Below are 22,948 nucleotides of genomic sequence, written 5' to 3' on the forward strand. Positions count from 1 at the left end.
TAAATAATTTCTAAGAATTGGAACAATGTTGAAAGTAATTTTCCTATTGCCAAGAGTGTGGTTTTGGAGTTAGGAAGATCTGGTATCAAACCATAGCCCATCCTGCTGGCTGATTGTGTGACGCCAGGGAAATTACTCAACTTCTCTGAGCCCCAGAGAAGTTTTCTCAGATATAAAATAGAGCTGATAATCCTTATTTTAGCCTTTCCCAAGATATGTTTTAAAGATATTTTAATATGCATGCAATCAAAAAGGGTTTTAATGTCAAATTCATTTGGAAAACCCTTTGGACTCTTTTCCTCTGCCTTGGGTTTGATGATGCATATTGTCAGATTCAAGTCCTTGTGAAGTACTGAAAGAAATAAACCTGTGTAACTCTGTTTGATCCCAAATGTCCAAAAATATTTTAGTTCATTAACTTTTTTTTTTCCTTTTGTAGAAAATGAGAGCAGTGTTTCATAAAATGCAAGTGACCTCATAGGATTGTTGCAAAAGTTAATTAAGAATTTAAGATAAATGCTTCCCATAGTGTTTGGCCCAGAGTAAGTACTCAATAGTAGTGAGTATTATCATTATATGATTATTATTAATGAGGGCTTTGGTCTCCAAAACATTAAACTCTAGATTTGATATACCTGGTGTGTGACCACAGGCACTTTATCAGTATTTGCCAGTTAAAAATTTACAGACTTCAGCTGTTGGCAATGGCTAATGGTTGTGGTTTATTGAGTACCTACCATGTGTCAGGGCACACATTAGGTACTTTAACTAAATCATCACTATATTTAATGGTCACATCTGCTCAACAAGGTAGTTATTATTCCATTATTAATTATATGTCAAAATTGAGGCTCAAAGATGACAGGTGACCTGCCCAAGCTTATATAGACCTCCACTGTGGAAATGGGAATTTAGTTTGGATTCGTTTGTCTCAAAGCTCTTTATTATTCTCAGCTGGGATTCTACAAATCCTTAGGGGTCTGTGAAAGCACCAGTGATCTGGGGAAAATTTGCAGTAAGTGTAATTGAAAGCAAACCCTTGACCAACATGAAGAATTGAAGGAGTGACTACTTTGGGAAGGTCATGTTCCAGCCTACCAAAAACATTTCCTTTATGGAATTCACCAGTTCTCTCACCTCAAAGCCTTGCACTTGTTTTTCCCTTTGCCCAAAGCAATCTTCTCTTGTCTCTTTCCTTGGTTACCTTTCATTCATCCTTCAGTCATTTTACTTGTCTCTCCCTATCACACTGTGGGCAGCAACCAAAACCTGCTCAGCACTGTATCCTTAGCATGTAACACATAATATTCCAGATATATTTATTGATGAATAAATGATGTCAATTCAAAACCAATATGAGCAAATTATTTATGCCTTAGAGCAGTGGTCAGCAAACTCATTAGTCAACAGAGCCAAATATCAACAGTACAACGATTGAAATTTCTTTTGAGAGCCAAATTTTTTAAACTTAAACTTCTTCTAATGCCACTTCTTCAAAATAGACTTGCCCAGGCTGTGGTATTTTGTGGAAGAGCCACACTCAAGGGGCCAAAGAGCCGCATGTGGCTTGCAAGCTGCAGTTTGCTGACCACGGCCTTAGAGTAATAAAGAGTAGGAAAATAAGTTTATTATTTAACTAGAGGCCCGATGCACAGAATTCGTGCAAGAGTAGGCCTTCCTTCCCCTGGCTGCCGCCACTGGCTTCCCTCTGGCATCCAGGCTGCGGGCTTTGCTCTGGCCACTGGCAGGCACCTAGGATCAGGGCTGGCTTCCCTCCTGCCATCCACAGCCACCAGGAACCCGGGCTCGGCTTCCCTCCAGCCCCAGCTTCATCCAGAAGGATGTCTGGAATTACATCCTGTCTAATTAGCATATTACCCTTTTATTATTATAGATTATTATAGACTAGAGGCCTGGTACACAAAATTCATGCACGGGGGGGGGGGGGAGGGAGACCCTCAGCTCGGCCTGCACCCTCTCGCAATCCGGGACTGCTGGCTCCTAACCGCTGGCTTGCCTGCCTGCCTCATTGCCCCTAACCACTCGCCTGCCTGCCTCATCACCCCTAACCTCTCGCCTGCCTGCCTCATTGCCCCTAACTGCCTCTGCCTCAGCCCCTGCTGCCGCAGCTTCGTCCAGAAGGATGTCCAGAAGGTCATTCAGCTGTCCAGTCTAATTAGCATATTATGCTTTTATTATTAGAGACTAGAGGTCCGGTGCACGAAATTTGTGCATGGGGGGGAGGGTCCATCTGCCCGGCCTGCATCCTCTCGCAATCTGGGGGATGTCCGACTGCTGGTTTAGGCCCAATCCCACAGATCGGGCCTAAACTGGCAGTCGGACATCCCTCTTGCAATCCAGAACCACTGGCTCCTAACCGCTCACCTACCTGCCTGATCGACCCTAAAAATCAAGCTTCTTCTTTTTTTATTTTTAATATTTATATTTCTTCTTTACTTTTTATTTTAAAAGTTAAGCTTCTTGAGAACATGAGGCATTTAACATTATCCCATATTCCTTACAGAGAGCTAAGCATGGTAAACACAGCAAATACTTAATACTTATGGGCATCTATACAAACACTTTCCAACCAGGAATGTTTTAATAGGTAGTCTCCAAAAACTTGAATTGGAAAACCTAAAAGTAGAGTGCTCAGATTTCAGGCATCAGGTGCTATTAGTAGGATTTCTATCCCAATTAAACTCTGATTCTTAACTCTCAATAGTCTGGACAAACTGCTCTTCACTGTCCCCAAAGTTTCTTATTTGTCACTATCCCATTTTCCTTTTATTTTTTTTTTTGAGTTCAGTGTTTTATATCCACATCAGTATCAACATACCATACAGAACCCACCTGCCAGCCTAGCTGGGCAGGCAGGAGGGGGGCCCATGGCAACATAGAAAACCGGGGTTCTTGTCCCAAAAGAGGAGAAACTGGGTTTACAGTTGAGGAAACAAAATCAGAGCCCAACATGATCAAGGAGAAGCCTTGAAACTGCATCGAGTGGAGGTGCTGTGGGCAGCGTGCATCTCAGCTGGCCCAACAGTACCTGCAACAGCCTCGGCTCCTGGGAAGCCTGGGGTCCGATAGAGCCCAGTTCTTGAGGTTATTTTCAATAATTCTGCTTTTTGGGGAGGAGGGCTTCTGGGCAGCAGCTCCATGTGGGGGTAACCAGTACAGGTTTCACTTCAGGGTTTGGACGGGAAGTTGGATCTGTGGGGTGGGACCCAACTGGCCCCAAATGTCACAGCTGAGGTTCTTGGAAGTGGCCCAGCGAACTTCCTTCCTGCCTTCTTCCTGCCCTGACCACAGGTCTATGGCTTAAAAATCAGGGCACCAGGCTGGGGCTGAGCACCCCAGGGCCCTTTGTAAACATGGCAGGTACAGGCAGGGGGAGTTTGGGGGAACTGTAGGAACTGGTGGGGGCAGCCAGAGCCAGGGGAGGGCAGTGCCCACAGGGAAAGGGGGCATGGGGTAGAGGAGGTTCGCTCCTCTAACAGAGACTTAGAGGTACAGGGACTAAGAGAGACAGAGAGGACAGAGATGGGGATAGAAAGAGTGACAGGAAGAGAAAGACTCAGAGAAAGCAAGAGAGAGATTGAGACAGAGAAAGATTCACAAAGAAGAGAGACAGACAGACAGAAAGATGGAGTCCTGCTCCGTATGAGTCAGCAGGCTGGGGGTGGGGGGAGTAGGAGAGGGGGCCGGGCTCACACGGGCAGGATGTGCCAATGTGACAGTAAGGGCATCGTTGTGTTGCACGAGGAAGGTGTGCTGGTGATGCAGCACCAGCTCCTTCAGAGACCCGTACAGGCTGTAGGGCTCCGCAAAACCCAAGCCAGTGGCTGTTGGGTAGATGATACAGTGCATGGTATCACCGTCCGCCACCACGGAGCAGGCATAGCAGCCCCGCTGGCTGCTCTCACGGATGAGGAAGGTACCATCCCACTGGCTGTTCAGCATTTCCTCGGCCTGCGTGCGGTTGATCTTGCCCACATACCAGGTTCGTTCCTCATGGTGGGGGAGGTCATCCTCATCCTCCATCAGTGCATTCTGGTCTTCAGGCTCATTTTTGATTCCCACTCATTGGTTTTCTTCTGCCAGGCGCCTTTCTGGGTGAGCCATGCCAGGTTCTGGTCTCGGATCTTGCGCAGCTGCATGAGGTCTGGCTTTAGGCCGTTCACGCGCTTATCAATCTCTCAGTTGTCCAAGGCCTGTGTCCGCAGCTCCTGTCCCAGTTTTGTGCGGCTCTTGTGGACCTCAGTGATGCGAAACTTGAGCCATTCTGAGTTCAGCAGGACCCTCTGCATCTCGTTTTCATTGCCCTCAGCCGGAAGCGCTCCAAATACTCCTTGTGCACTTCTCTTGGGTCTGGCACTGCTCTTCGAAGATATTGATGGTTTCATTGAAGGCTTCGATGGCAGTGCGCCTCATCTGCAGTTCCTGGGAGGTGCGTGTGTACTCCTCATAGAGCTGGTCGTACTTGCGGCTCTTGTCCTCCGCTTCAAACCGAGGTAACAAACGAAACCTTTAATTCTGATCTTTCTCCCGCAAGGGAACAGCAAACCTCAAGAGAAATAATTTCCTGCCGGAAGTCGCGTCCAAATACTGCCAGACTGAGGACTACAGGGATGATTATGCACATGCGCAGTAACAGGATCACGTTCTAGCCCTAGGTGCCCAGATGTCCTCCACAATCCCACAATCCTCTGGTCGCATACTTCCGGTTTTTCTAGCTCCTCCTTAAGTGGTGTTTCCTCGCCTTGCAACATCCAGGGCCTCTAGTTGGAGAGGATTTTTCTGTTCTTTGACATTGATGGCTGTTGAAGTTTCGGGAGCACTGCGGCTACGATGAACATGTCAGTCCCAAGCGCACTCATGAAGCAACCGCCCATTCAGTCAGCTGGTGCCGCAATGAGAAAGGTAGGTGCTGAGCCATTTTCCAATGGGATCTTCCTCTTCCTTCCCCAGCACACTCCAAACCTACTCCAGGCCGACCACCCCACCCCCGCAGACCCTTAAGACCACCCCCCCTATTTCTTTGACTTTCCCCCTTCAAACTCGCACCCTATCACGTTGCCTAGGGGTGCCCCTAACCGCTCTCTGGGGGCTGGGGCCAGCCTGGGCGAGGGGCCATGGTGTTCTGGTCTCTGGTAGACACTGGGTTTATATATAGATATAGATATAGATATAGATATAGATATAGATATAGATATAGATATAGATATAGATATAGATATAGATATATAGATAAGTGTCATGTGTTCGAGATACAAAAGTCTCAAAACATAGTTTCATAGAATGTTAAGCAATAAGACCATTGAAAATTCCTGTGTAGCTGTAGCACAGTGCTTGCTACTGACTATAGGGAAGGCTTTGTACTTCAGTGGAGATTGATGAAAGTGGCAGCCTATTTTTAGCTGAGTCTGGAGGGTGTGTGTGAACAATGCACATTTGCAGGTTCAGAAACTCACTTTTTCACAGACACCTAGTTAAGGGCAGGGTAGTGTCTGTGATTAAGCTCAAGGAAACCAACTTACTTGAATGCCATTCCGTTATGGTTACTGTCTGTGGAATGCTTTCCATTACCAAGCATGTCCTAAGCATATTACACCTGTTACCTCTCATTTTTATGGTACACGTTCAAAGTATTGGTTATTATTCCCATTACAAATGAGAAACCACAGCTCCAAAACGTCTTGCAACTTGCCAAGACACACAGCTAAAAAGTAGTGGAGCAAGGATTTAAATCCAGGTCGACCTGTCTCTGAAGTCTTTTTTGCCCCACTGGGCCGCCTAGTCGTCTAAGATGAGAGCTTTCTTTTTTCTCCATGGGAGATACACTGACAATGACTGGTACTGGGCATTGATGAGTAAGTTCCCTCTGGGAACTAACCTTTGTAGTGGAAGGATACATAGTGAACTTAAACTAAAAATCAAGGTCATCTTGGCCAGTGTGTTTGGGCGTAGTTCCTTGCATCAAAGTGTTGCTCCTTGGATTCCTGGTCAGGGCACGTGCCTGGATTGTAGGCTTGATCCTCCATAGGGGGCATTCAAGAGGCAGCAAATAGATGTTTTGCTCTTACTTAAAGTTTCTCCTCTTTCTCTCCCTTCCTCTCTGCTTAAAAATCAATTTTTTTAAAAAAATGAAAGCAAGTGTTGCTTTAAAGCTTTGTCCACCCAGAACCTTTCTATTGCTTTAAAGCTTTGTCCATCTAGAATATCTTCCTCTATGCCAAGAACATTTTGGTAACAAGGAGCAGTTCACAATATCAGAACACACATTTCTTTGGTTAATTCTGAATCCACACTTAACTTTTGAGTCCAATTCTTCTTATGGTCCATTTCTTTCATTGTTTGAAAGTATCTGGTGGTTGGCTTGTTCTAATTCTATATTAATTATAGTTTTGTATGCAGGGAGTCACCACAGTTTAAGAGCCTGACTATCAAAGATTGGTGGATTATTTCCTGCAAAGGTTTCCATAGATGAATTTTTTAATGCATTTTATTTTCATCTTGTCTACTTCATGGCTTATCCAAAAGGAAGGAGGAGACAAAACGTTGGTTTCCTTGAGCACAGCCTCAAAGAGTGGCATATTTTCAATCATATTTTATGGTAACATATTGACAAGATAGTTGTTTTGGTTAAAATTTTTAAATGTTGGGGAAGCAACACTAAAGCAGAGGATAAATGTGTTGAATACATGGTTGAAACATCAATGACCAGATGATGGGTCACTCACAAATGCCACAGGCCTCCTTCTCCAAACTTCAGCCCCTTCATGTTAGAACCTGGTAATGCTGGCCCTTTGGTTGTGACAATTAGAGGAACTAATGCATGTCAAATTCTTGGCACAGGGCAGAGCACACAGCACAAAATCAATAAGGGGTCATATATACTCCTTCCATTCAGTTCCATGAAGTGATTATGCTACTTTGGCTTCTACATTTTAAAGGTATAAATATAGGGGATGACCCTCCCCCCTAAATACACACACACACACACACACACACACACACACACACACACACACTTTGAATAATAGTAAAGGCAGTGTTTATTAAAACACATTTTATTTTCAAAATTGAGCTATCAGTTGTTAAAGTGTGTATACGTTTTTTTGGGGGACACCCTGTAGATATTCAGGGCTCTTTTTGTGATTAACCATTCCAGGGAGAGTGGGCAACCCCGGACCTCTTGTCCACTTAAATGAGGGGACTTATCCTTCTATCACAGAGTTTCTCAAAAGTCTGGTTTCCTCCTCAGCAAAATTTTAGCTTTAAAATGACCACCTGCCAGAGGCCAGAATTCACAGGAGGAAGGAGCTGGAAGAGGCCTGGGAGATCGTCAGTTAATTCTCATCATTTTACCGATGAGGAAAGTGAGGCATGGAAAAGCACCAAATTTGTTGACAGAGCTCAAGGAAGACCTGAGTATAGTTTTTTCAGATCTATTCCAGACTCCTAAGACAAAAAATCGTTTTTCTACACTGGACATTCCACATCTGTGATTGCCCTCACCTCTCAAACCATCTCTCACCCTTCCCCTTTCCTTCACCTCCTTCACAATCTACTCTCCAGATATCCCCAACTGTTCTCATTTCACCAGATGAGCCATATTTTTCCTTCTGGAGGGTTCACTCATGCTATTCTGTCTACACTATTTTTTCTAGGGATGCTTTCTTAATATTTTAGGTGTCAGATGTCAGGTTATATCCTCCTTCCCCTGGGAACCTTTCTCTGCCCTCTCAAGTGTGGGTAACAGACACTTCCAGGTGTCTACCTGGCACCCTGCACAGCCCTTTTTCAAATAAATTGATACTGTATTGCAATTGGTTTGGTGCTTTTCTCCTTAACTATATTTTAAGTTTGAAAGGACAGGAATCATGTTTTGTGTTGTAACACACGTAGTACATAATGCCAGGTACAAAGGAAACATTCACTAAAGTATACATGAAATAAATGATGGGCCGATCTTCAAATTCACTTATAAAATGTTCAAGCTCATATAGTCTGCCTGGAATAGATGATCACATTAATAAATGTAAGAAGGTGAGATGGGTTAGGGCAAGCTGGGATCAATCATGAAAGGTTTGGTTTTGAATTGAAGATGCTGGCCTGACCTGGTCAATGAAGTGGTTCATTGATGGGGGTGTGTGATGAAGATTTTCATGGAAGCAGCAAGGAGCATGGATGAGAGTAAGAGGAGGCTAGGAACCACATGAGGATTATGATATGGCCACAATAGTCCAGGTTCAAGGCAATGAGGTTCAGGAGCAGGTTAGTGACTGTTAGAATGATTAGAAGAAAAATGAATAAAAAAATGTTGCCATGAAAGAATCAAGAGTACATGATAGAAGAAGAGAGCAAAGGTCCTTTCTAGGGTGATCTTTCTTCTTTCACTGGTTCATTAATTTATTAATTCAACAAACATTGATTGAGGGATAAGGTACTGAGGCTACAATGGTGAATTAAATTGACTTGTTCCTTGTTCTCTTATAAGTGAAGATGACAGATAACAGATAACAAACCAAAGAAGGGGTGTCCAATAAACCAGTAGGTAAGGAACGTCATGAAAGAAAGTAAATAATTCCTATAATGTACTTGGCACAGAGCTTGGTATATAGTAAAGACTCAATAAATGTTATCAAGTTCCTCTCCTTTACTAACTCACTAATGAAAATTAAAAAGTTATTTCATGTTTCACAGCCATTAAATGATAATGGCGACCATATATAGAGTGTATATCACATACCAAGTTCTATGTCCTGGGCTTTGCACCTATTAACTTCTTACAATCATCTTGCAAGATAGTTATGACTGTCCTTTTTCAGATAAGAAATCAGAGGCAAAAGGAAGTTCATCAATTTCTCAAAATTCCTAGTGAGCAGAAAACCCTATGTGTTCCCAACTCCAAAATTCTGTTCTTTGCACTGTCAGAGTGTACTTATTACCAACCAGGTTTATGGCAGTCTGCTTTGTGGTGAATCTGGCAAGTTCTTTAAACTTACCCATCCATTCAAGTACCTGGAGTAACTAGCAAGTGTTAGGAGCAAAAGGAACAATTCCATATGGCTCAGTTACCCACATCCAGGTATGGCCAACCTGTGTGGTCCTTCGCAGCCTGAAAATGAACATCTTTGAATGGGAAGAAATTTTAATAGTCATTTTTTGACTCTTTTGAGAAAGTGTGCTTTATTTATTTCCCTATTTTTAGAAGTTTTAGATTATGGAGAAAGCACCTACAGAATTGTTCAGCGGAAATCCTGGGATTTACAGTGTTAGAATAAAGAGCATACTAGTAAGCTTTGCAGATCTGATTGCAGTGTTTCCTTTGCCAGCTACTAGACTGAAATGGAACAGATCACTTAATGCACTCTAAGCCACATTCTCATTACTTATAAAGGATCAAGAAGCAGGAGGATCATGATAGCACCTACCTCATAGGGCAGATTTAGAGCTGAATTAGTAAAAGTAAGTAAAATGTGTTCTTAACTGGTGGCATTTTGGTTCCCCCAGGGTAGTGGTCGGCAAACGCATTAGTCAACAGAGCGGCAAACCGTGGCTCTCAAGCCGCATGTGGCTTGCGAGCCGCCGTTTGCTGACCACTGCCCCAGGGGATATCTAGCCAAGTCTTGAGACATTTTTAGTTGTCACACTGGGAGTGCAACTGGCATCTAGTGTGTAGTGACGAAGGTGCTCTGAACATCCTACGTGCATAGACACCCCTGCAGCACAGGGTTATCTGCCCGAGTGTTAATAGCACTGAGATTAGGAAACCCTGGTGTCTATTGTGTAGCAATACAAAAATAAGGAAATAAAAAAATAAATCCTAAAATCATCCAGAAATATGGAACACTTGGAAAATCTCTTTGAAAGCACCGAGATGTATGACACTCATGAAAATACATCTGGGGGATGGACTAAATATTTCACTTTTCATCTAAATATTTTGAAGTCATGAAACAGATATTTCCCTTGATCCATTTGGGGTGTGGGGTTGGGAGGGTCTTTGTCAATTGTTTAGGAGTTTCACAAAGCTGAATTTACCTTTGATTGCAGGCTGTTTTTTCATTTCAGAAGTACCTAACCCTACCACGTTACTTTGGAAAGGGAGGTTTATTTGTTTTTATGTATTTTTTTTTTTTTTTTGGTAACTTAAAAGCATCTTGAATTATTAAACCAGTTATTTTCCAGGCCTGCAAATGTTTTCAGCATGTTGCCCTGTTTCCTGAGTCAGCGCATAGTGTCCCCTCTTGGAAGACCTCAGTCAGTCGAAACCACTTAAGATGTTGGTGTTTTCCTTTGGGACTGTGATATTTGGGGTGCTCTTTTGGGAAAAAAAAAAAAAGAGCATGTATTTCTCCCAATCCCCCACACTCAAGGTCATGGTAGAAATTCTGCTCAGGGTGAAGGGGAGTGCACCACAATTTCAGAAGAAAAACTCAAGTGGCCAATTAATATTTTCCCCTGATGCTGGACTCTTGCTTACATCCAGCCAGGAGCCAAAGGTAACTCCTCCAGCCCACATTTCATGAGAGACAATAAGAGAGTACTCTGAGTTACAACTGAAAAATTCTTTTCTGCTTTGAAGCCAAATGTTTTTACAAGAGGCAGGGGGGAAAATGCCGGAGTCAAACTGATGAAAACCAGTCAAAATACGGCCTTGTTGTGGCTGATACCGCCATCCTGGCAGGTCCCAAAACCCAGAAGGCGTCTTCGGGTGTGGCTCTCAGCGCCAACTGAACTGGATTTCTGTGTCAGCTGCTGGGAGCTGCAGGCCTGCGCCATGCATTTCCTGAGTATATTGTTGAAAATGATCAGACCTGTTTTGTTCATTACCAGAAGCTGAAAAATGACCTGCAAAAAGGGCGGAAAGGCTCTCTGAAGCCAGTCAGGCTGCCTTTTAAACAAATGTCTTCCAAGCTCATGAATACATCATGTAGGAGCTCGGCCTTGGGGACCATATCCTTCATCATTACCCGTGGAAATCTCTCCTGAAAGCCACTCGCCCTAGATGGGTAGATAGCCTCCCACCTGAGTCTGTTCACTTGCTAAGCACTCGGAGCATATGGTTTGCTCTTAAGGTGCAAATGTGTTCATTCTTAATTTTTATTTTAAATAACACTGATACAGAGGCCAGAGAAAGACATTTTTTCCTCCCTATGTCAAGCAATCTGAATTCTGCATAGTGAAATCATGAGATTATACCTTCAAGGACTGAAAAGGACCTCGTTCAGCATCCGACTCAGTTCCATAAACAGGCTCCTAAGATCCACAAGCCAATAGTGCATGAATGGGGAATGACAGAGCCTCCACAGAGGTCTCTGTGTTGATACATGTGGCAGCCAAGCTCTTACTTTGTTAACTCTTTTCTTTGTTGTTTTCATCTAAGACTAGACTGCCCAGCTCTTGTTTCTCCCGATATTCCTAACAGTTCATTTATAACCCCTACCCCATTTCTCCCATGTGACTTTGAAAAACCTGAATTCATTTAGGCTTTGATTAGTGGTAATTATTTACCTGTCAGACCCCAGCTGGACTGCATCACCAGAGCTGAGTCACTCTGAGTTGTTTCCAGTGCAGGGGTGGGCAAACTTTTTGACTCGAGGACCACAATGGGTTCTTAAACTGGACCGGAGGGCCGGAACAAAAGCATGGATGGAGTGTTTGTGTGAACTAATATAAATTCAAAGTAAAGGAGCGAAGGGGAGAGCAAGAGAACCGGATAGAACAGCCGGATCCGGCCTGCGGGCCGTAGTTTGCCCACGGCTGTTCCAGTGACTGCTTCCAAACAATTAAACCAGAGAAGCACCTGTGTAAATATATAATCTTTGCTGATAAAATGATTAGGCGACAGAAACTGAGCTGAACTAGTAAAGAATAGTTGTATTTCCCCTGGGGAGTTCACACATGCCTGTAAGCATCTTCCATCTCAGGAACAGGTCAAGTTGTTTTCCGACCCCTCCTCCACCTTGTTTGTTGGGAAAATACAGCTAATCTGATATCACCAGATAGGACTTTTTTGCAAACATGAAAATTTAAGGCAGTCATCTCACGTGTAAGCTGAAAGAGAAGAGATGAAAACAGGGTGAAAGACTAACCAGTGACTTGCTTTCCCAAAGCGGAAACATCCACCTGGCAGATGAGCTGCCGCCTAAAACTCCTCGCGGACAATATCTGCTCTTTTTTTGTATTTAGTGTTTCTGTAATGGGATGCTAAGCTTAGGGTCGGAGAAAGTGAGAGCTTTTGTAATCAGTTAGACAGGAGGTGAGTCCCAACTTATCACCTAGCAGCTGTGTGACCTTGAACATATTTTGAGCCTCAGGTTACAAATCTGAAGGAAGGACATAATTCCTAATCTTATGTGTCATGCCACACGTAAGGTGTCAATTTCAGTACCTGCTTAGCAAACATTCACTGCGCCCCACTCTGCAATAGTAGACCAGAAAATCCATCATCTTTGACCAGCTACTGTTCAGAAAGCCACAAACAATTGGTGATTTTTTTAAGTTGCTTTCTGATGGAGCTCACTTTTTAGCAGTGAGAAGTACCACCAGAAGTGATTCTACAATTTCCTTCTTATATTCCAAATTCCCTGCCCTGCTTCAGGAATTTGTTCTTTCTTTAACACAAATTCATGTAGACTAATCACAAGAGCAATATTTTCAGTGCTGCAATTAGAAAGAGATCTTGACCCTACCTAACTAGGTTTTTGCTATTTCATTTCAACCTAGCTGATATTTTTAGCAGAAGGACATTCATAGGTAACACTTCATGGATACATTCCTGTTGTGTTTCTTGTGCATTTAAAGACATCATTTTGTCTAGATCCCAAACCCCTGTTTCACCTCTTCCTAAGCTCTCTGATCTTGGGCAAGTTAACTGTTCTTTTTACTTCACTTCCTTCAATAGCAAAATGGAGATGATGGTAACTAATGCATAAGATTATTCAGAGAGTTCACTGAGTTACATGGAAAGCCACTTGAACAGAGAAAATTCGGTACCATCTCACACCTGTAGTTGTGGTTGCTATTGTTACTGGGACAAATGTAGGCAGCTAACAACGGAGTTGGTCACTGGTCACACACACAAAGGGTGAGTGTGCCTAACAGAGCATTCAAACCCTCAGTCAAATCTTTCCAAGTCAAAAAGGTCACTGCTAAAATTTGTATCCTCTTTCATAAAAGTAATTCTTAATTTTCTTTAGTTTGAATGTGGTTTCTGAATAAGACAGTGAAAAGTGAAAAAGCCTTCTATGGAATGTTATTCAATTATTCATAGAGTCAGGTCCAATTGTCTTTGGACCTTGAATCTAAAATGAAATAGTATTTTTTAAAATCCATAGGACACTATTTGCTATCTGCCTTCAAGTTGATAGACTGGTAAAGGTACGTGAGGGGATAAATAGCAAAATGTAAATTATCAAGGTTTATTTTAGTATCACTAAAATGGGAATCTGTAATGTTTGAGGATATTAACATATCTCATTTGCTGTACTAAGCATTGAAGTTACTCAAAATTACCTGAATATGTTGTCAATTTGATGGCATCTTCTATTTTTGCTAATTCCTTTGTTTGTAGAGGTGTTTTATACTATAAAAAGTGAGTTTTTCATCCTAAAAACTCCCAAATTTTCTGAAGTCAAAAGATACATTTAAGTGTGATAGCAGAGGAAATACAGATTTGCAGGAGGCTGTGTCGGAGTTTTTAGTGCACTATTTAAAGCTAAGAAGGATCACTCTACTTGTCGTCATCTTTTCTCTCATAATCCATTAAGCAAACTGCTCAGTGTTAAATGAAAAGATGTAAAATGATTTTCTTTGGAATAGAAAAAGCACTTTTTATTACTAAGCTTCCTACACGTCTTAAAATTGACTCTGAAATTCCCATTAGATCCCATTGAATTCACTGAGCAATATGGCCTCCTTGTTTTGTTTAACAGCTATGCATCCCCAAGGGTGTTAACAACTCATTGTGCTGGAGTGGAGCTTAACATGCTGCTTCCCTGAGGCCTCATCACCTATCTAGCCTGTTGATTAACTCTGTACATCCATACACCATGTCCCAGTTGAGTAGGTTGTTTGAGAAGCATTTCAACAATAAGACTATAAAATCTAAGGAGAGAAAGAGATGGGACACTGATAAGCAGAAGTGCATGCACTGAATTTTAAAAATATTTTTTCCTCAAAACAACAAGAAAGCCCACTGCATGGGAGAACATATTTGCCAATGTTATCTGCTCCAGTAGGGTTTAATCTCCAAATTTACAGGGAACTCATAAAACTTAACAAAAGGAAGATAAAAAATCCAATAAAAAATGGGCAAAAGACCTAAATACTAGGAGACACTTTTCTAAAGAGGACATACAGAAGGCCAAGAGACATATGAAAACCTGCTCAAAGTCACTAATCATCCGAGAGATGCAAATCAAAACTACAATGCGGTATCATCTCACACCTGTCAGAATGGCTATCATCAACAAATCAACAAACAAGTGCTGGCGAGGATGCGGAGAGAAAGGAACCCTCGTGCACTGCTGGTGGGAATGCAGACTGGTGCAGCCACTGTGGAGAACAGAATGGAGTTTCCTCCAAAAGTTAAAAATGGAACTCCTATTTGACCCAGTGATCCCACTTCTAAGACTATATCCTAAGAAACCAGAAACACCAATCAGAAAGGATATATGCACCCCTATGTTCATAGCAGCACAATTCACCATAGATAAGATTTGGAAACAGCCTAAGTGCCCATCAGCAGATGAGTGGATTAGAAAACGGTGGTACATCTACACAATGGAATACTATGCTGCTATAAAAACAAAGGAACTTTTACCATTTGTAACAACAGGGATGGACCTGGAGAACATTATGCTAAGTGAAATAAGCCAGTCAGAGAAAGAGAAATATCACATGATCTCACTCATTTGTGGAATATAATGAACAACATAAACTGATGAACAAATATAGATCCAGAAACAGAGAAACACCGAACAGACTGTTAAACCTCAGAGAGAAGGCAGTGGGGGGAGGGGGAGGTAAGAGATCAACCAAATGACTGTATGCATGCATATTAACATAACCAATGGACATGGGCAGTGGGGGCTTGTTCTGGGGGGTGGGAGTGGCTGGGAAAAAAGAGACAATGTAATACTTTAAACAGTAATAAAATATATATATACTAGAGGCCCGGTGCACGAAATTCGTGCACGGGGGAGGGGGGTGGCCCTCAGCCTAGCCTGCACGCTCTTCAATCTGGGACCCCTCCAGGGATGTCCGACTGCCCGTTTAAGCCCGATCCCACTGGGATCGGGCTTAAACGGGCAGTCGGACATCCCTCTCACAATCCAGGACTGCTGGCTCCCAACTGCTCGCCTGCCTTCCTTCCTGATTGCCCCTAACTGCTTCTGCCTGCCAGCCTGATCACCCCCTAACCACTCACCTGCCAGCCTGATTGATGCCTAACTGCCCTCCCCTGCAGGCCTGGTCACCCCTAACTGCCCTCCCCTGCAGGCCTGGTCCCCCCCAACTGCACTCCCCTGCAGGCCTGGTCCCACCCCCCCCCAACTGCTCTCCCTTGCAGGCCTGGATCCCTCCCAACTGCCTTTCCCTGCAGGCCTGGTCACCCCCAACTTCCCTCCTCTGCCAGCTTGGTCACCCCTAACTGCCCTCCCCTGCAGGCTTGATCACCCCCAACTGCCCTCCCTTGTAGGCCTGGTCCCTCCCAACTGCCCTCCCTTGCTGGCCATCTTGTGGTGGCCATCTTGTGTCCACATGGGGGCAGAATCTTTGACCACATGGGGGCAGCCATCTTGTGTGTTGGAGTGATGTTCAATCTGCATATTACTCTTTTATTAGATAGGATAGAGGCCTGGTGCATGGGTGGGGGCCAGTTGGTTTGCCCTGAAGGGTGTCCCGGATCAGAGTGGGGGTTCCCTTGGGGTGTGGGGCGGCCTGGGCGAGGGGCCTGTGGTGGTTTGCAGGCCGGCCACGCCCCCTGGCGACCCAAGTGTAGGCCCTGGTATCTGGGGTTTATTTATCTTCTACAATTGAAACTTTGTAGCCTAGAGTGGAGCCAAGCCTTCTGCTTGCTCTGTGGCAGCAGCCATTTTGCTTTTGGATTTATGTATCTTCTATAATTGAAACTTTGTAGCCTTAAGCAGAGGCCTGGGCCCACCAGGGTGTGCGGAAAGCTTGGCTTCCTCCATCACCCGGGGCAACCCTAGCCTCCTGCTCTTTCCCAGCTCCGTGGCTGCCGCCATTTCTGTTGGAATTTATTTATCTACTATAATTGAAACTTTGTAGCATTGAGTGGAGGCCTAGGCCGGCAAGGGCAGGCGGAAAGCTTGGCTTCTTCCATTGCCAAGGAAACCCAAGCCTCCCTCCTGCTCTCTGTGGCTGCAGCCATCTTGGTTGGGTTTATTTGCATATTCCCTCCTGATTGGCTGGTGGGCGTGGCTGGTGGGCATGGCTGGTGGGTGTAGCGGAGTGATGGCTAATTTGCATATTACTCTTTTATTAGATAGGATATTTTTTCCCATTCTGCACTTTCAAAGCCACAGTTTAAATACCCAAAAGTCCTTTCCATGAATCCATCAATGTGAAATTCTCTAAACTTGCTATGCTTTTAATAAACATTGGTTCAGTTTTTCGAAGAAATTGAAGAAATCATTATTCTAATGCCACACTTTTGGTCACTTATTTATAATTAACCTTAAATTTTTTTTTCATCTGATTTAAATATTCTGCCAGCACCTCTTTCACCTGACTACCTGGTCAACTCCCACTTAAGTTTCTGTAGCTGCACACTCTCGGGCAGCTATTGATTCTTTGTCTCCTTGCTAAAGGTTACTAACTTCATCAACAGTAATGCTATAAATTACATTTGTTAAGATTCTCTTTTCGTTGCTAGCTGAGAAGGTACCTTTATTTTCTAGCTATTTAATGTTCTTGACATTCCTTTTGTCAACCACCCTACAAAGACTATTAGACTGAATTATTCCTGGATACTATTACCCAGTGGACACATTTTCAGCTTCTGGATTATGAGCTGAAACCAAAAATCTGATGTTTTGGGCAACAAAATCCATAGTCTGTGTTATTTTTGGTCCAAAGAGGCTTTCAGATCATGAAGAACATGTTTGAATCTTACTCTAAGCTTCTTCCCAACTCCCTTTACCACTGCATGGTATTCAGGAGCAGAGGCTTGGGATAACATCCTCAGTTTGTTGTGTTTAGATGAAGAAAAATGCAGAATTGTTAAAGATCTGCATAAGGGATAATTATGTTACGCTTTTTAAAAAAATATATATTTTAATATTTTATTGATTTTTTACAGAGAGGAAGGGAGAGGGATAGAGAGCTAGAAACATCAATGAGAGAGAAACATCCATCAGCTACCTCCTGCACACCCCCTACTGGGGATGTACCCGCAACCAAGGTACATGCCCTTGACTGGAATCAAACCTGGGACCTTTCAGTCCACAGGCCAACGCTCTATCCACTGAGCCAAACTGGTCAGGGCTTATGTTACGCTTTATGACATTAATCTGACTAGAAGATTGTAGATCTGTGGATCTCAATACCACAAACCTTTCACAGGTATGTCACCTAATTGGGAACCATCTATGAAGTTTTCTTTTTGTACAACAGAAGCTATCTGTAGACATGACAACAGCTATCCTTTATGTTGGTCTGTGTTGGTCATACAACATGATTGGGACAGGAGATGAAGCTTATCAGGAGTAGGAAAGGAGAGACACAGAATAACATAAATCTGATACAAAAGAAATATCAAAAAAATATGATACAGAAGATGTGTAGGTGGAAACCTACAGTAACTGTACCCTATGAGTATAAAGATACATATATTATCAAATTTATATAAGTATAATTTACATATTAGAAAATAAATGTATTCATTTTAAATGTACATTTAATGAGTTTTTATATATTCTTAAATACATATAACCATCAAGACACAGAAAATTCCCAACACACTAATATGTTCTCTTCTGCCCCCACCCAGACAACACCCCCAACCCAATCCAGCTGCCATTTCTATCAATGTAGACTACATTTACCTGTTCCAGATCTACACTCAAATGGAATCGTCTGGTATGTACTCTTTTCTGTTTGGCTACTTAACTCAGCAAAATGTTTTTGAGATTCATTCAGACTGTGTGCATCAACAAACATTCATAAGCAAATGTACAGGCAGTTTTCATAGACATATGTTTTTATATTTCTTAGGTTCATACCTAGGAGAGAAATTGATGGGTTACATATGGTAAATTTAACTTTAAAAGTAACTACCAAACTGTGTTCAAAGATATTTATGCCATTTCACACTATCACCAATGTGTGGCACTTCTGGGTCTACCTCTTTGTTGAACCTTGGTAATGTCAGCCTTTTTCATTTCAAGCATCTTAATGGTTGTACAGTGGTATCTTATTTTGGTTTAAAATTACATTTCTATGGTGACTGTGATGTGGAGTATCTTTTAGTGTTTATTGACCACTGATGGTTTCTTTTGTGAAGTATATGTTCAAATCTTGTGCTCATTTTAAAAAGTAGATTGTTTATTATTGAGTTATGAGTTCTTTTTATACTCCAGGTACAATATTGTGTTAAGATATGTATTGCAAATCTTTTCTTTCAATTTTTTACTTGACATCTTATTTTTAATGATATCTTTTCAGTAGCAAAAGTTTTTATTTTTTGATGAAGTATAATTTATCAATTATTTTTTTAGTGGTTAGTACTTTTTTTGTCCTTAGAAATCCTTGCCTATACAAAGTTATAAAGTTTTATAGTTCTAGATTTTACATTGAGTTATATGATCTGTTCCTAGTTTATTTTTGTATTTTTGTCTGTGTTAAGAAGTGGGGCTCCAGGTTGACATTTTCCGTGCAGACATCTGATGGTTACAGCACCAACTTTTGAAAAGTCTGTCCCCCCGTTTTCTGTTCAAGCTTTCTGACCTTTTCTTCTGCAGCATCACACTGCTATTACAACCATTTAGTGAAGTTTTCACCTCAGATACTATATTTTTCTGTTTTAGAAGTTCACTGGTAATGTTGTTAGTTTCCATTTCTCTTAATGTATTCAGATTTTAAAAATATTAATAAACTACTTATTAGCTGTTTTAAAGTCCTTGTCTGCTAATTCCATCATCTTTCACTTCTCGGTTCTTCTGTTGACCAGGTTTTCTCTTGAATATGGAGAAATGCCTTTTATCCCAATCATTTGTATGTCTAATAATTTTTTTATTGGATGCTAGTTGATATTAAGTGTTGAATGTCTAGATTTTATTATATTCCTTTAAGGAATGTAGCTCTTTGACCTGGCAAGCAGTTAAATTTTATACATTTTTAAGGAAGGCATAGAGTACTCTTTATTCTAGGGATACTTCCGCATCACTACTGAGGCATAGACATCCTGGGGTCTCCACTCTGGCTGGCTGGGAATGTGAATATATCTCAGCTTAATGTGAGATATACTAATTGTTCAGTTTATAGTTCTTCAGTTACTATTCTTTCCTTAGTAGTTGTTCTTTGCCTTGTGGAGTCTTACCCTATACAGCTTAGTATCAGCCAAAGGCAGCATATTTATTAAACTGTTTTTTCTACATATCTCCTTTCTTTATAGTATTCTGCCCTACAAATTTCAGTAACATCAGTTTCCTCAATCTTTGATCTCTGTCTCCTCTACTCAGTGAGGCTCCATGTCTTATTTGGGCTTTCATTCCCTGAGAGGCAGTCTGGAAAGTGCAGTACCCCACCACCCTTGTCTGTGGTTCTCACCTACAGTTTTAGTTACCCATGTCAACCATGATCCAAAAATACAAAATGGAAAATTCCAGAAATGAACAATTCATATGTTTTAAATTACATGTGATTCTGAGTTAGCGTTATTAAATCTCTCACTGTTCTGCTCTATGTCACCCTTTGTCTAGTGTTTCTATGCTATATACACTACCTGACCACCAGTCACTTAGTAGCTAACTAGGTTATCAGATCAACTGTTGTGGTACTCATAATGTTTGTATTCATAATCCTCATTTTACTTAAAAATGGCCCCAAAGCCATTCACATAACTTTTATTACAGTATCTATATAGTATATAAAAGCCAAGTGACCGGAATGAAAGAACGACCAGTTGCTATGATGAGCACTGCAGCAGCCAACCAGCTCGATCGGGGGCCTCCCAAACCCCAATCGGGGGCGGGACCGGCGGGCCAACCTCCTGCGCCCCCTGGCTCCGCCCCCAATCGGCCCCCATTGGGGTGGGCCGGCTGGACCCTACTCATACACGAATTCATGCACCAGGCCTCTAATATTATTAGAGTTGTTCTATTTTAGTATTTGTTATTGTTCCTAATCTCTTACTGTGTGTTATGTATAAATTAAACTTTATCATAGGAATGTATATAAGAAAAACGTGTTATTGTAGGATTTGGTAGTACCTTTGGTTTTAGGCATCCACTGGGGGTTTAGGAATGTATGCCCTGTAAATAAGGGAAAACTACTGTGTCACCAGGCAGAAAAGTCTGAGCTATTATCACCTCACCGCACTAGTTTCTTTTCTCAGGGATCATGGTCTTGTGCTACCTATTGTCCACTGTCATGTTAGTTTTTTTTTTTCTTTCAGTTTTCTAATCGTTTATGGAGGGTGGTCTCTTTAATAGTCCATCAAGGCCCGAAACAGAGCAAATATATTTTTTTAAAGTACAATTAAGTTGACTTTGGGTGATAACACACAATGCAATACACAGATGATGTATTATAGAATTATACACTTGAAACCTATATAATTTTATTAACCAGTGTCACCCCAATAAATATAATTTTTAAAAGTTTTTAAAAGTACAATTAAGGCAGTTACTATACCACAAACATTGATATAGTGCTAAAGGGCCCCAGCTAAATGTTAGGGTCACTTTAGATGTGATTTAATTTATTTATTCCTTTTGAGAGCACTAGTCAAAATTAGGCTTTAAGCTATATGCTATAAATACTGATGGAACTGACTATTTCCCAAATAGCAGTTGCTTTTGTGCCATCTTTGTGATTTTTGCTATGGACAACTTGCTTTATAATTTACTTAAAATATTTTCTTTAAGTTGACTTATTTGTTACTTAAAATTATTTGAAAAGTAAACACTACAGCATTATCATAAATTGATTTGAGGAAATAATTGTAGTTTTCTGATACATATTAAAATAAACAAATAATTCTTTAGAAATAAACAAGATGTATCTTTTAGACCATTGAAGACATCGTGTATCCCATCACTGGTACTTTTTTACACCTAGTCGTACTAGAATAGATCACACACACACATTGAATGAAGATGTGACATAGGTGATGGATATAAAAAATAATAACCATTTTTCATATGTAGTTTCTGATAGAACCATAAAATTTTAAAATTAGAATGAGCTTAGAGAACATCTCACTCAGCCTCCTCATTTCACAGATGAGGAAACAATCTTATAGATGAAATGCTTCTTTCCTAAGACCTCACAGCTGGTTAATTAATTCAACAGATGCTTATCAAGGAGCTGAAAATATAACAGTGCACAAAACGGACAAGCCCTTTGGTGGTTATGGTCTAGCGAGGAATAGAATCTCTTTCTTTGGTTCTGTGTCCAATTGTCTATTATTTAATGACCTATTCAAACAAAAGACACCTCCTGTTCCCATCTTGTCCATCAGCATCTTTAGAAATAAGGGTTTGCTGTAAATAAAATCAATCCAGTTTAATAATCTCAGTCTAACTCACCTTAAATATACCAGCTCTCATGATACTTCCTTCTTCCTAATGGGGCTACTTCTCATGCTTTTTGCTTTAGCCATAGAAAGAAAAACAAGTCTCCTTTCTTACGCAAGGTGCCCATTACCCATTATAGTTTGTAATTCGGAACATTTTAGGATCTAGTCAGCTTCTAGTTGCAGCACACATTAGAGCTTGTAAGACAGGTCTTTTGCTTTTTTATCTCATCTTGGTTCATGATCTTGTTCCTGCTCTGTTTTCATCTCTCTTGATATATCACCCTCTTCCAAAGCATTTGTGCTGTTTATGTGTATCAGTTTCTGTATCCTAGCTCTATCTCCTTTTGTTGGCAGTGGATGTGGGGGTCTTGTGGTATCCTGAGAAAAAGCATTTTCTGGGACCCACAAGAGAAGATGAGATCTGGTGGCAAGATTCATTTGGTAAGCAAAATTAAAGGAGTTCCCCAATGTCCCATCTCTATCCCTCTTGCCATGGAAAATCAGGGCCAGAAACAGAATCAAGATTGTCCAGAGATCTGGGGCATATTAAAGCTTCATCCCAGGCCAGGATCTGGCGAGCTTAGCTTGTGTTCCCCACAGCAATCTGCTGCTGTGCTGCATTACCCAGGCTCCTGCCTAGAGCCCGAGTTTGGAGTCCATGGGGTGGGGCTGTCAGCCAAGGCTGCTAAGGCCACATGGCTATGGAGAGAGGCCATATGGCTATGGAGAGAGAATGGGAATGCAGGGGCCAATGTGGGTCACTGAGCCAGACAGAGTGCCTTGTCTCCTTTGATTATAACCAGGAGCTTTTTCAAAATAACCAATCAGCTTCCCAAATTTTCAAGGGCTTGCATTGGGTCCACCCCATAGCCAGTGATCTTTTTCCCAGGTTAGACTGATAGTCCTCTATGGTTCAGCACCTCCCCCTGTGCATTTTGACTTTATTAAGCATGTCCTTATCTCCTCCTGCCCCCCCTCCCACACACAATCCCTTACCAGAGGGGTCTGAATCCCCATGGAGGGACAATGCTGCAATTTCTTTTTTTGGTTAATCCTCACCTGAGCAATTTTTCCCATTGATTTTTAGAGAGAGTGGAAGGCCTGGAGGGAGGTAGGGAGTGAGAGAGAAAGAGAGAGAAAGATCTGTATGAGAGAGACACATGGATTGGC

The sequence above is a fragment of the Plecotus auritus genome, assembly GCF_963455305.1.
Source record: "Plecotus auritus genome assembly, chromosome: 6".
In the NCBI taxonomy this organism is placed as follows: domain Eukaryota; kingdom Metazoa; phylum Chordata; class Mammalia; order Chiroptera; family Vespertilionidae; genus Plecotus; species Plecotus auritus.